Raw genomic sequence first — 15343 nt, forward strand, 5'->3', positions numbered from 1 at the left:
CTTCTCCCTCTACTCCTCCCCCTGCTTGTACTCTCTCTTTCATATAAATAAAATTTTTCAAAAAGTAAACATAAAAATAAATTTTAAAAATAGATTGAAAAAATAAAAAATTCCTTAACAGACTGCTAAAACTACTTAACAATAACCTTATCCATGGACAGTAAGCATATATCTAAGAAAATGAGCCCTCATACAGAAGAATAGTTGCTACCATTTTTGTGAAGGGGCTTTGGTAATTTGTAACACAAACCCTTCAAAATGGACATACTCTATGACCCAGCAATCCTGCCTGTAGGAATTTATCCTAGAAAATTATTAGATAATTATTCATCAATATATGTGCAAAACATTTATTGTGAAAAACTGAGGGAATCTAAATGTTCCATCACAGAAGAGTCACATATATTGTGATCCAATCATATAGAATATCATACCACTATGAAAAAGTCACCATCTGGATATGTTTTTATTGCCATAGAAAGTTATTTAAGATCCACTAAGTGAAAAAAAATCCCATTATACAACTTGTGCAATAACTTCTTTTTTAAAAAAGCACCATCACCCGACACAATAGGTTGTATGATAATTCTAAAATCATGTAAAATTTTGTAAAATATGTAATACATACATATCTATATAATTATACATAATATATACATACATGCATATGTATCAATACATACATATGCAGGGAAAGAGAGAGAGAGAGGGCCAAATAGTAGCTATGCTGCCCACTGGAGTTGAATGGGCTTTGGATGTGGTGACTGGTTTGATTAAAACCAACACCAAGGCCTTTGAGAGCTTGACTTCTTCCCAGAAGTTTACTTCATCTTTCCACCTGCCCTTGCAATTATGTACCCAAGTGCACTGGTCTTGTTTCACCTCATAGAACTCCAATGTGAAACTTAATCTTTCACAAGAACTCCAGTCTGCATAAGCCTTTGTGAGTTTTTGCCGACTTTATTCAAGGCTTCAAGGGCATCATGGTGATCTCTTAGATTCCCTCAGTCTTTAACCTGATTCCCTGGAAGCCTTGGTGTGAGCCCACATCCAGTCTTGTGAGGAAGGTAACAGAATAAGATGTCTTCATCATGAGATATGTGGATGCTGATGTATGTATACACATACATAATGTATATTTGCACATATATACATGTATATATAAATTTATATAATATATAGTATATTCCATACTATATGTGTTATAGTATAGATATAATATATCTTGGCTCCCTAAATACTAAAAGATCTAGGAAGATATTCTTCAGAAGTTAATAGTGGCTACCTCTACATAGTGGAAGCTCCAATGACTTTTACATTAGTCTTCACACTTTCCTAAATTTTCTGAATTTTACAAGTTTGTATGACTATTATAACAAGAAAAAAAAACAAAGGTTTTTTTTTTTATTTTAAAGGATAGAGGCATAATACTGAAAACAAAGCAATATTTCTCTGGGCCTATTCACACCTGTTCTGCAGAATCTCAGCTCCTTCAAATTCATCCCATGCTGAGGAGTCTGCAGGGGGTCTCCCACATGTGCCCTAAAACTACCATCTTGGCTACCATGTGGGTCTCCCATTTGCCACCTCTCCTGTGGTGATGTGCCCTGCCAGGATGCCAAAGGGGAGCTCTCCTCACATGGTCCTCAGAGAGCTTGCACTACTGCTGGTGAGTGCCTGCCAGCATCTCAGCCAAAGGACTGAAGGTTTCATGAGGTTACCATCGCCTATCTTTACCCCAACTGACCTATCATTATTGACTTTCCCTTTGCATGGAGAACACTGTTAACTTCCAGAGCTGGCAATGGCCCCTTTTACCCTTTCTCTACCTCTGATAGGAAATAAAAAATAAACAGGGCTTAATGTCCAAACCAGTCCTGCAGTGTTCCCTCCTCCTCATGTCAAAGAGAACAAAATATCCATGTTTTCCAGTCTTCCTGGAAATCTCACTAATAAAATTCCTTCAGGAGGCCACTTGTGGGAGCTAAGAGATTAGGGTGGGGGGGGGCATCCATACAGATATGAAAGAAGCTGCCTGACTCTCAGTTGGCTTTTCTGGTGGAGTGGTAGGGGATCAAACTGAAGTACCCCAGGTAAGCACTCCAAACAGACTTACGACAACTGTCCTGACTGGTCCAGTCCATTGGAGGAGATATGCCAGGGTATCCTCTTGTCTCTAGAACCCAAGCTTTCCATGGAAGGGACAACCTCTTACAGCTGACCCCTCTTGAGGGTCCCTGGCCTGAGGAGCAATACCTAGGCCATAAGTTATGGCCTCCTATCATGGTCTCCCCATGACTTAACTTCAAAGTGGTGAATGCAGATATCTAGGCTCAAGTCTCAGGTCAGTGTAACTAAAGAACCACTGGGATACATGTGTTACCAAAAAGAAAAGCATAGAACACCAGTACTGACCACAAAGTGGTCAGGCACAGGCTGGTTTTGGCTGGCAGCTATGTTTTGTTTGAACCCCTCATTATTGGCCTGATTCGGTTTGAAATTTTTTTTACATTAGTTACCCATATTTAAAAATCAGGAGAATTAAAGAGAAATGAGAATATAGCTCCCTGCAAAGACTTGGACATGAATATTCACAGCAGCTTTATTTGTCATTGCCAAAACCAGAAACAACTCGGATGCCCATCAACAGGTGAATGGATACACAAATTGTGGCATATTCATCCCAGAAAGCACTACTTGACGATTTTTAAAAAAATGAATTATATATACATTATGATCGAATCTCAAGGTCATTATGCTACGTGAAAGAGGCCAGAAAACAAAAGCATATATTGCATGATTCCATTTGTATAATATTCTAGAAAATGCAAATCAGTATGTATTGACAGAGAGCAGATCAGTGGCTCAAGGATGGAGGGGTGGGAGGAAAGGACTGCAAAGCTATATAGGAAAACTTTTGAGACAATCAGAATATTCTGTTTCTTAATTGTGGTGATGGTTGTATACATACAGCAAAACTCATCAAGGAGCACCTGGCTGGCTTAGTCTGGAACATGCAAATCTTGATCTTGAGGGTATAAGTTCAAGTCCCATGTTGGGTGTAGAGAGTACTTAAAAATATAAAATCTTCCCAAAAAAAATCCCTCATCAAATTGAACACTCATCCCATATCAAATATACTTTGTTATACATAAAATATACCTCAATAAAATAGAAATATTAAAAACTGGGAACATTTATATGCAATTTAAGATATCTAGATTTTCCTGAAAATTAAAATATCTGGGGAAGCCCTGGTGGCGCAGCGGTTTGGCGCCGCCTGCGGCCTGGGGTGTGATCCTGGAGACCTGGGATCGAGTCCCACATCGGGCTCCCTGCATGGAGCCTGCTTCTCCCTCTGCTGTGTCTCTGCCTTTCTCTCTCTGTGTCTATGAATAAATTTTTTAAAAAAAGAAAAAAAAAACAGAAAATTAAAATGTCTGGTATCATTTGATCTCTATTTTCATGTGCCCCAAATCACAGGAAATGGGTCATACCTGCCCTTTAGAAGGGGCACACCCTTTGTGTTCTGCTACAGACTTCCACACTTACTACTCTTTATCTAACACGTGTTTCTTATCATCCACTTAACACTTGTCTGTTGAGAACCTAATAGGGGACAGTCCTCATTCTAGGAATTGGAGATAAAGCAGTGACAAACAAGCAAAAATGCATAACCATCATGAAGTTTATGTGGTTTCCATTTTAGTGGAGTTGGAGAGAGATATTAAATAACATAATAAGTAAAATATATAGTTTATTGGATGAGATATGTACTAAGTAAAAAGATTAAGTCCAGGAAGAAATCCAGAGCAATCCAGGGGTAAAGTATTAACTATGGAGCCAGGGAAGCCCTCACTCAGAGGGGACTTTTGGGAAGAAACCTGACAAGGTGAGGGAGTGAGCCATATATATATCCCGGGGAAGAGCAATTCTCACCACAGGCAACACCCCAGGAGGAGATTCCAAGCAGGAGAAACTGCCAGGTCTTTTTATCTTCAACGAAAAGCAATTATGGTTTGGAGCAGAGTACATAAAATAAGAAATCAGAGAGATACCAGGGAAGAGATAGTATAAGGTCTTACAGACTATTGACATGAATCTGTCATTTCCTGGGTGAGATGGGAAGTCTTTGTCAACTATAATCAGAGTTTTGTCAATTATAATCAGGCTGGAGTTACTGATTTTATTACGGTAAAGCTAAGAAGAAAGGGAAATATCTTTTTTTAACTGTGTCATCACCATGGCTCCCATAGCCATCTGAGTCTGAAATTCCTGGCATAGTTTATCTTATTATAATAATACAATACAAAATACCTGACTTCCACCACCCTGATAGGCAAAGTTCGTCATGTTGACTAACTTCCAGGAATATGCCACCTTTGGTGGCCTCCTTTCTCTAGCCTTTGGGGCTTCGCTCACATTACCGGTTCTCTCACATCTTATAGTACATTCTTCCCTCCCTTTCTTTGTCATCCCCTAAGCTCTTCCTTGATCCCCTTCCCAAAGCCACCACTCTGGAGACTCCTTCCAGGCACATAATCTGTGTTCTTAATCTGGAGTTGCCTTACTCTAGAATGCACATCGCTGTAGCAAGAGTTATGATCTCTTGAGAAGGAATTTACAACATTCCGAAATTTACTCAGCAAAACACACTTTACAGGTAAACTCAATGGAACCCATATTTGAAATGTGCTTTGAGATTAGAGAAAGTGGTTTTGTAGCCAGGCTCCAGGGGTCCCAAAAAGACCAGGTTTGTCTACTGGCCAGTGACAAAATCCAATGGCAGAAATATAAAGTGGGTGATGAAATAAGAAATGGATTTATTTCAGTTGAAGCCAAAATCAGGAAGACAGAGGAGTAGCATCCCAAAGACCATCTCCCAAGTGCTGAAAATACTTCCAGGTTGATTTAAGGAAAACGTGGGACAAAGGTGGGTGGATATAGGCAAGTAGGCAGGGAAAGTCAAGTTGATCAGTCTTGGGGTCAGTCACAGGGGTCTTGCGGACTCAGGGTGGTCCTTATTTCCTAAGGGGCTAGTTTTCCTTCCCATCAGCAGATGTTTCGCCCTCAGGGTCTTCCACCTGAGCCAAGAGACAAGCTGGAAAAAAGAACCCAACTAGAAAGTTTGATAGCAAAATGGAGGCAACTAAAGTCCTCTTTCAGTTTCACTTCTAAATCCAAAGCAAACTTTTCAGAAATTATTTCACCAATTAGGAAAAAAGTCAATATTTGCTCTCAAGGTAAGAATTTGTCTATGATGGGGGTGGGGGGGAAATATGGCTGAAAATAATCTGGCAGAATGCAATTTGAAAAGGCAAATTAGGGGGATCCCTGGGTGGCTCAGTGGTTTGGCGCCTGCCTTTGGCCCAGGGTGCGATCCTGGAGTCCGGGGATTGAGTCCCGCATGGGGCTCCCGGCATGGAGCCTGCTTCTCTCTCCTCCTGTGTCTCTGCCTCTCTCTCTCTCTCTCTCTATGTCTATTATAAATAAATATATAGATAAATCTTTAAAAAAAAAAAAAGAAAAGGCAAATTAGACCAAGGTAAGTCAGACAATATACATTTTCTCCTAAATTAATATCCCTACTTACAATGACACCTCAACTGTATATGAATATTTGGTGGAACCAGCTGACATAGGGATTCACATGCCTACCACGGTACTGGAACTTTGTGGAGCTCAGAGTTATTTCAAAATTTTGGACCTTGTGGGTGTAGGAAATGAGTTAAAAGATTATGGCTAGAAGACAGAGTGGACACACTTCCTATTCCTTTCTCTAGGTACAGCTAGATTTCTGTGACGAAGGATAGCTGGCAGGCAGGCAGCGACAAGCCTCCCCACCCCCCAACCTCACCCTAAGAAGAAATCACCCTTAAAAGGATTTTACACCCCTTGGAAGAAGCCCTCCCTCCACCCTCTCCCATGTAATAGGTGGGCCATGAAGCATTAATCAGATTAAAATAGCACCAGCAAGCCCATAAAAACCCCTAAACTTAGAAACTCAAGTGGCAACCCTCTTGGGTCACCTCCTTCTTTAAGAGCTTTGTACTATCACTCAATAAACTTTAGTATAACTCAATAAACTTTACTTTGCTGCCCACCGCTCTTTGTCTGGTCTACCTCTTCATTCTTCAAAGTGGTGTGACCAAGAACTGCAGGCACCCAAGGAAAAGAAATCCTATAACACCTGTACATTGTATATAAAACAAACAAGAATACTTGGAAAGAAGGGCACTTGGGTGGCTCAGTCAGTTAAGCATTTGCCTTCGGCTTGGATCATGATCCTGGAGTCCTGGGATCAAGCCCTGCACTGGGCTCCCTGCTCAGTGGGAAATTTGCATTTCTCTCTGCTTCTTCCCCCCGCCCATGTTCCCTCTCTTGCTCTCTTACATTCTCTCTCTCTCTCTCTCTCTCAAATAAATAATGTCTTAAAAAAAGAATACTTGGAAAGATTGAGGGAAGATGGATCAGTGACAGACCGAGAAACCTTAGAAACAACATGGAAGTCAATTATCTGGATTTTCTTTGCCTTACATATTCTGGATTCAGTGCCTGGAACCCAGAAACACCAACAAGCACAGACAGAAAGAAAAAAAGTAAAAGCCCAGAGAAATCCTCTTTTCCCTAGCCAAAGGACCAAGAAACAGCCAAGCCAGCAAGATGGAAAATTTTTTTTACAATAATCACCCAACTCCAGCCAAACACCATGGAGAAAACTGGAAACCCACCCTACTCCTGTCAGCAAAGACCTAGTGGGGAGCCTAACACTTCCACTCTCACCCAGCTGTAATGAGGTGCCTCTCCCTCTCCTGAGGATATCAAAAAAGGCTGAATTGAGAACTTAGATCTCTAACCCCACCCAGCACTCCCTCCCTTCCCCTGCTGGTGTGATGTCAGAGGAGGCCTCCCAGAGCAGAAGATTTAAATAAGATCCAGACTCTCATAATAACCAAAATGTCCAAAACACCCAATAAGAAAATGACTCTTCATACCAAAATAAGGAAAACCTTAACTTGAATTAGAAAAAGCAATAAACAGAGACCAAGACTACATGACATCAATATTGTTTGAATTATATGACAAGGATTTTAAAATAGCTCTCATAAAATTGCATCAATGAGATTTACAACTCTATTTGAAATAAATGGAGAAAAGAAAAAGTCTCGGGAAAAAAAGGATATAAAGAAGAAACAAATGGATATTTTGTTATTTTATTTTAAGATGTTTTCATTAATTTATTTGACACAGAGAGAGAGCACAAGCAGGGAGAGCAACAGGGAGAGGGAGAGAGAGAAGCAGGCTCTTTGCTGAGCAGGAAGCCCCAGGCAGGGCTCGATCCCAGGACTCTGAGATCATGGCCTGAGATGAAGGCAGACACTTAACTGACTGAACCACCCAGGCATCCCCTTAAAATAGACATTTTAAGTGCAAATACATAGCTAAAATAAAAAACTCAATGCATGGGCTCAACAGCACAATCAGGAGGAAAGAGGAAAGAATCAGTAAAGTTGCAGATAGAACAATAGAATTACCCAATGTTATCTACAGAAAGAAAATAAAGGGAAAATGAAAGAGAAGAATGAAACATAGAGCCTCAGGGACCTATGTAACCACAACAAAATTGCTAACTTTTGCATCACTGGAGTCCTAGAAGGAGAGGAAAGAGAGGATGGGAACAAAAAAGCACATGAAGAAATAATGGCTGAAAATTTCCCCAAATTTGGCAAGACAGATAAGCATCTACATATAGCATTAGGAACTACATGAATTCCAAATAGGATAAACCTAAGAAAACCCGAACCAGACATCATAATCAAACTTCTAAAACCTGAAGACATAGGGAAATCTTGAAATCAACCAGAAAGAAACAACACCTCACCAATAAACATGATTTAACTGATATGAGATTTTGCATCAGAACATGGAGGCCTGAAGAAAGTGGCTAATACTTCCCAAGTGCTAAAAGAACTGTCAACTCAGAATCCTACACTCAGAAAAATATCCTTCAGAAATGACGGGGAAATCAAGACATTCTCAGATGAAGGAAAACAAAGAGGGTTTGTTACCAGCCAAACTACCCTTAATGAATATCTACAGGAGGTTTTTTGTTTTTTTAAAGATTTTATTAATTTATTTGAGAGACAGTGAGAGAGATCACAGAGGGAGAGGAAGAAACAGACTCACTACTGAATGGCGAGTCCAATGTGGGGCTCCATCCCAGGACCTCGAGTCCATGACCTTGGCTGAAGGCAAGTGCTTAACCAACTGCTCAACCAACTTATTTGAGAGATTTTATTAATTTATTTGAGAGAGTGAGAGAGATCACAGAGGGAGATCCCAGGTGCCCCATACGGGAGGTTCTTGACACAGAAAGGAGAAGAAGAGAAGAATCTTGGAATATCAAGAAGGAAGAAAGAACAATAGAGTACAAATATGGGTAAATACAATCGACTTTCCTTCTCTTGAGGTCCTTAATTATGTTTGACCGCTGAAGCAAAAATTATGACATTGGGTGATAATGGTTTTCACTCTTTACAGAGGAAATATACGGCAATTATATTACAAATGGAAAAAAACTAGAACTATTCCTCACCAGAATTAGTAAAATGTTGACACCAGTAGACTACTATTTATGCATCTATAATGTCAACCAGGAAAAAAGTCTATAATAGAAATATACACTAAAAAATGCTAGATAAATCAAAATGAAATTCCAAAAAAATGTTCAAATAACCTGCAGAAAGGCAGAAAAAAGAAAACAGGGAAATGAAAAAAAACACGGGAAAAAAAACAATACACAAAAACACAATGGCTTAAGCCCTAGCATACCAATACATTTTTGTAAATGTTTATGTATAGACTGGGTACTATCCCATATTCCTCAGAATCCTATCATTTTGTGCTCTAAACTTTCATTTGTTTAAATGAAGGCTGACATTCTCTGATACACTCAGAATGGTTGAAGTCACATTTTTCCCCATAATTTTCCATTCCTTTGCCTTATTATATGCTTGAAAATGTTTTTCAAAGCCACAGGCCTTAGAAACTAGAGCAATGATTAGTCGGGTAGGGTTTACAATTAACTAAAGCTATGATATAATGTTCAGCACTTCCTCAAATCAAGGCTTTCCAAATATTTCAGAATTAAATCAAGGCTGTTTTTGTTTTTCTACCCCATCTTTGCCCTTCAACTAAGTGTGAGGAAGATGTTATAATGTTACCAGGAAGAGGTACATCGTGGTTGGAAAGCATTGAAAGAATCTGACCTAAATCCATCTGCAGTACAAAATTTTTCTTTCCTTTTCTTCTGTCATCCTTGAGGTTTGTGAGCTAATTCCTGAAGACTTGTTTCACATAAAGGGGAATTATATCTATCTTGAGGATTAAACAAGTTTGGTAAATGTGAATGCATCTAACAAAGCAAAGTAAACAGTGGGTATTAATATTAGTTTGCCTTCTGGGGCACCTGGGTGATGCAGTCAGTTAAGCATTCGACTCTTGGTTTTGGCTCAGGTCATGCTGTCAGGGTCTTGAAATTAAACCTCATATTGTGCTCCATGCTCAGCAGAGTCAGCTTGAGAGGCCTTCTCTCTCCATTTGCCCCTCTCCCCAGCTCTCTCCTGCTCTCTCTCAAATAAGTAAACAAATCTGTTTTTTTTTTTACTTAGTTTGCCTTCTCCCATCTCAGTTTTCTATTGAGCAGACAAATCAAGAAATATTTAGAATGAAACATGGCTATATATTTTTAAACATTTTTTTTGTGAGCCTGAGTATAATCCTTTCTCATAGATCACTTGGAAAAGAAACTAGTATATACTGTTTAGTCAGGCTGATGCTATCACTCATCTGTAAGGTGACCATTTAATCTATGATCCTATCTGGAACAATTTTGAGAATGAAGGAGGACACTATTGATATACTTCTCCAGGACATCAGGACTGTCATGGAAATATCAGGATGTATAGGCACACATCAGAAATTGAGCTGTTACCCAAGAGCTAAATCACAAAGGCATCAGAGTAGCTGAAACCAAGAGCCCCAAATGAAAACTCCCCAGATTCACTCAAGGTCATGCATTTACAGGAAAACTATTATTTTTCAGCAGAACCCATTTACTCTTTGGAATGTGATTGATTTATTTTGAATAATTAAAAGATCATTTTAAATACAATATATTTACCATGAAAAATAGTCATGCATAATACTGGGATCTGAGGAAAGTCCAAGAATGACGCCCTTCTTCTCCTTGAGTTTTGAAATAAGATTATAACAACCACCACCAGATGTGAGTTTTTTTTTTTCAGATGTGAGATCTTAACATCACCTTTGTCATTGATAAAACTGATCCTGGAGAAAGGGGCTTGTATCTGTGGAGAAGCAAGCTTCCTGATGTTAGAACCAGGGTTAGCCCCTCTCCCCACAGCCCTGGATAGGGCTGTCCTCTGTACATGGAAGGTGCATGTTCTCTCTTGGCACATCGCTCTCAGCAAGAAGGGAAAATGCATAGTCTACACTATCCATGCCCATTTTCTCCTTCCAAGTTCATGGGTCTGATAAGTGAGAGTGGAGAGTTATCTGATAGAATATCCTTCACAGAGAAGGAAACATCAGGAATGTTTCTCAAATGTATTCTCTGCTTTTGTGTTCTATTACCATTAATGCTGGGGGAACCACCCCTTTTGCGGGAAAATATCTGCATTCTACCTGTAAAGTCCTATGAGTGGTAAATAAGTGCTTCAATACCAAAGGGGATGCCCTTTGAATAGCATGCTGGAACCACCTACGGGCAGTTTTGATTTAGCCTCCAGAAGGCTCATCAATGCATTAGAACAATACAATAGGTAGGGCATATTGGTGGCTCAGTGGTTGAGCATCTGCCTTTGGCTCAGGTTGTGATCCCAGGGTCCTGGGATCAAGTCCCACATCTGGCTCCTTGCAGGAAGCCTGCTTCTCCCTCTGCCTATGTCTCTGCCTCTGTGTGTGTGTGTGTCTGTCATGAATAAATAAATAAAATCTTAAAAGAAAGGAATAATACATTAGATAGATTAAGGCTGAGGCCACTTTCCATCATATTATACCAGTTAACTCCCTGTTTTGTTCCCCACCACAATTTCTGAGCAGCCTCGTTGTCCAACATAGTTTGTTAGCAGTCCCCAATGACAGTAAATGACCACATTAGCATAGTCCAACAGAAAGTGGTAAAAATAATAATATGTATATAAACTCCCTTCCATTAACAGTTCTCAAGGAGCAAGTGAGGTCTACAAACCAAGCTGTGCTTACAAGGGAAATAGAAAGCTACCGCTTCAAAGGAATTAAAAGTCCAGAATCAATTTTCTTTGCCTTTCAGTGTTAAAGTTCAAAGACATTAATGTACACAGTGCACCCCTCTCAATTTCTTATTTTTTTCAGTTTTGATAGAGTGATTTTCCATCTTGGGTAAAGTTAGGACGCTTCCAGTGGCTAAGTTTTGGCTGTTTCCTACCATAAATAGGAATGTAGTTTGTAAGAAGTGGTACCACTTAGTGCTAAATCTTTCACAAACCACCCTTGAAAAAGGTCCAGAGTAAATTATTAGCAGGACGTATAAGATTACCATAGCATTGGCCCCACATCTACCAAATTTAGAAAATGACTCAATTCTCCAGTCCTTAGGGCTGCCATTAGCCCAGAGCCAAATTATTTTCTTCAAACTCAGTAACTCAGTGCTTAGTTTAAACCAAAGAGGGGGTTGGCAAGGATCACTGTAGAAATTCAGGGGACTTTGAAAGAAAAAGGAGTATAGCTCCTCGGGTTGAGCTCCAACAGTGTGCCAAATTTTGTACACCTATCCGAAAGCTGTGCTCTGGGATCTTCACATCAATTGGGAAATATCTCTTGGCAAGAGATCATTTTTGCAACTGCAAATTTTCTAGATTGGGAGAAAAATCTGCTTATGCAAACCGTGTTCTGTCAGAGAAGAACACTTAAGATATTGCTGCTTTGAGTAAAGTCTAGAAATTTGACTGGGTGACACTGCCAGTTTTATTTAAGCTACCTTTCTTCCCCATCCCATCTATTAAAAACCTAACTTGTCATTTCTCCTGTGAACTCCATGTTTCTAGTGTTAAGAGATATTTTTAAAAGAAGCAGAATCCTGACTGACATACAGATAGAAGATGAACAGGTCTTAAAGATTTTATTTAACTCCCAGATTAAATGGAAGAGCCAGGCAATGGGTTCAAATGAGAAGAAGTCAAGGAAGTACAAATTTTTATGGAGTAGGGAATGCTGAAAGGAACGTACAAATGGATACAACTGGCTTTTGCACAAGATAGGGGGTAAGGGTGATTATTTCCATGACTGTAGACAAGAACTGTTGCGTAGTTTTCATAGTTTGAAGCATACATTTTCCTTCACTAGAATGTCAATATTGAATTGAAGGTTGGCCCCATCCCAGTTCCACGGCATTCACATTCCTATCTGAGCAGAGCTTTTCTGCTCATATACATAAGAGGCTGTTTATACTACCTCTTGCTGCTGGTTCACTATTCCTAAGACCTTGCCTTCTAATTCTAATCTGAGTCACAGTAATATCACATGGCAGCAAGGAGTGGTCCTTAAATCTGTGCACAAGGGCTGTGAATCTGAGGTTGGCTTCCTCACAGATGCCTCCTTGGTCCTGGAGGCAGAATGGAGATGAGGCAGCTCAGCTAGCACTCCCTGCAAGGTTCTGGCACACTCAGGACCCTCTGCAGCACAAATGCATGCATTTGTGTGACTTAGCTGCATTACACTTTGGCAAGAGAATGCTACTTTAAAAGCATGGCCAAAGAATCTTTTTTCCTAAAATTGGATGACTGCCTTGCCAACTCCAGCTATTAATCCCTCTGAGACCTACTGAAATTTCGAGAAGCCCAGGAAGCCAGAACATGTATGCTTCTGTAATCTCAACACCAGCTGCAGCCTGCACAGTAGAGCCTCCATCTGGGGACAGTGCCCTCGCTGAGCACAACAGGGCAGGTGTCTTGCTGCTCACCAGGCCCCATACATTTGTCTGCTGAGGCCAACTGTAGGCCCCATACATTTGTTGAACTCCCTTCTGTAAAAGACAATCACTGGTCTGTGAGTAGAGCCTCAGTTCAGCAGTAACCTGCAAGTTCACACAACATACAAGGGAAGGAGATGCTGACCTGGATGCAGCAGTTAAAAGTTGATTGTTCAGTTGTTTCAGATGCACAGCATCAAACCACCATGGTCCAAAACCTGTGTGATCTGGCTTCACCTAAAGCTTCCATCGAAGGCTGCCACTTGGCTACCCAAATAGTTCTGCTTCTTATCTATTATTCCAGGTCTGCTGCCAACACTATCTGCATTCAACTCGCCCTCTCCAAACTGCAGTCCCATGAGGACCAGGCAAGAAAGAAGTGAGTCTCTGCAGCCCAGCTGGTGCCATACTCTGTAGTCGGGGAGGCACTCTGATCCTGGGAGGCTAGACGATCAGGGCTAAATGCTTCAAATCCTTCATGAGAAATACAAGGATTGGAAAGAACTACTTGCCCAACACCAAGTGATAACATCAGCTAATGATGCATTTTTGTTTTATGTATCACTAAAATTAAAAAAAAAAGCAGTCAAGTAAGCCATGCATGTTATCAAGTGGAAGATATGTCCTAATTAGACAGAAGTTATAAATTAGAAAGAGAAAAAATAGTGAGTCTTAGAATCAATGAAAGCTAAAGTAATAATAGCTGTAAGATTTGAGGGTGCTTACTATGTGCCAGGCACTGTTTACACTCTTGTATTATCTTGTTTAATCCTCATAAGAGCCTCAGGGAGGCAGACACTATTAGTGCTGTTATCCCCATTTAACAGAAGGAAATGAAGTAGAGTGGGATTAGTAACTTGCCCAAGGCCACCTGGGCATTAGACAGTGGAGCCAACTGTCTGAGTCTAAATCCCTGCTCTTGAGGACGCCTGGGTGGCTCAGTTGGTCAAGCATCTGCCTTTGGCTCAGGTATGATCTCAGGGTTCTGGGATCAAGCCCCACATCATGCTTCCTATTCTGAGGGGCGTCTGCTTCTCCCTCTCCTCTCCGTGCTCTCTCTCGCTATCTCCGTCTCTCTCTCTCTTAAATAAATAGAATCTAAAAAGAGAAAAAATAATAAATCCCTGCTCTGAGTCATTACAGCTCATTTGGAAAACACAGAAAATATAAAGAAGAAGGAAAAAGAAATCACTAGTCATCCTACCACTGAAAAACAATCACAGATTTGATGCTATTTCTTCCAGTAATAATGACAATAAATTTTCTATGAAATTTTTAATCATCAGTATTTTTGAAGCAATGGTTTTTATAGGAAACAAATGGAACTATTAATAGATATAACTCTAAAATTTCTGTCCAACATTTTATTTGTGTATTTTCTTAAAGATTTTATTTATTTATTTGAGAGCAAGAGAGAGCAAGCAGGGTGAGGGCCAGAGGAAGAAGCAGGCTCCCCACAGAGCAGGGAGCCTGATGTAAGGCTCCATCCCAGGACTCCGGGATCATGACCTGAACCAAAGGCAGACGCTTAGCCAACTGAGCCACCAGGTGCCCCTCTGTCCAACATTTTAGAATAGTCCTACAATGAGTCTTTTGAACCACCAAGTTTTGGTTGGGAATCCCAGCCATTTTTTTCTTTGCTTTGCCCCTTACTGAGTGAAGCCAAGCCTTCATCCCCATAGTTTGCCCCATTTCCATATGCTTCAGAAGGCCATCCATTCATGTCTTTCTGACGTCAGTACCAGTACGGAGTGTCTCTCTTTAGACCATGGACACTGTAACATGATTCTGCAGAATTATTGAAGGAAAGGATCCCAGACCCATCGTGACACACGTGCCATGCAACCTCTTGTCATCACAAAATCAGATTTCTGGGCAGCCAGTAGTCTCTGAGGACAAAGCTCTCCTAAGGCCTTGGAGCTCTTGTAACACTGGTAACTGACAGAATGGGTATCTCCATGTGACAGAGTCCACCCCAGAGGGTGACTGACACTTGAAAATGGAAGTGTGGCTTGAAACCTCATGCAAAAGAAAGATGAAGACCTTGCCTGTCGCTATGACATCAGGCTCCCTCATACCTAGCAAACCCAGACAATGGAATGCAGACTACCTATATTTTACAGGAATAAATTGAAGCATTGTGCTGGGGTTTATTCCCCTTAAGTCCACATACAAGGAAATAGGTGTGGTGCCTTACTCTGTCAGGGAAAATTGGAGATTTTTGTATGGAAATAACCTTGCGGTTTGTATAAGTTTCCTGAAACTAGGAGGTGGTAAGAGGGACTTAATTGTATTCTTAAAGGCTTGGGAGTT

This window comes from Canis lupus, chromosome 10 (assembly GCF_048164855.1).
Source record: "Canis lupus baileyi chromosome 10, mCanLup2.hap1, whole genome shotgun sequence".
Classification (NCBI taxonomy): domain Eukaryota; kingdom Metazoa; phylum Chordata; class Mammalia; order Carnivora; family Canidae; genus Canis; species Canis lupus.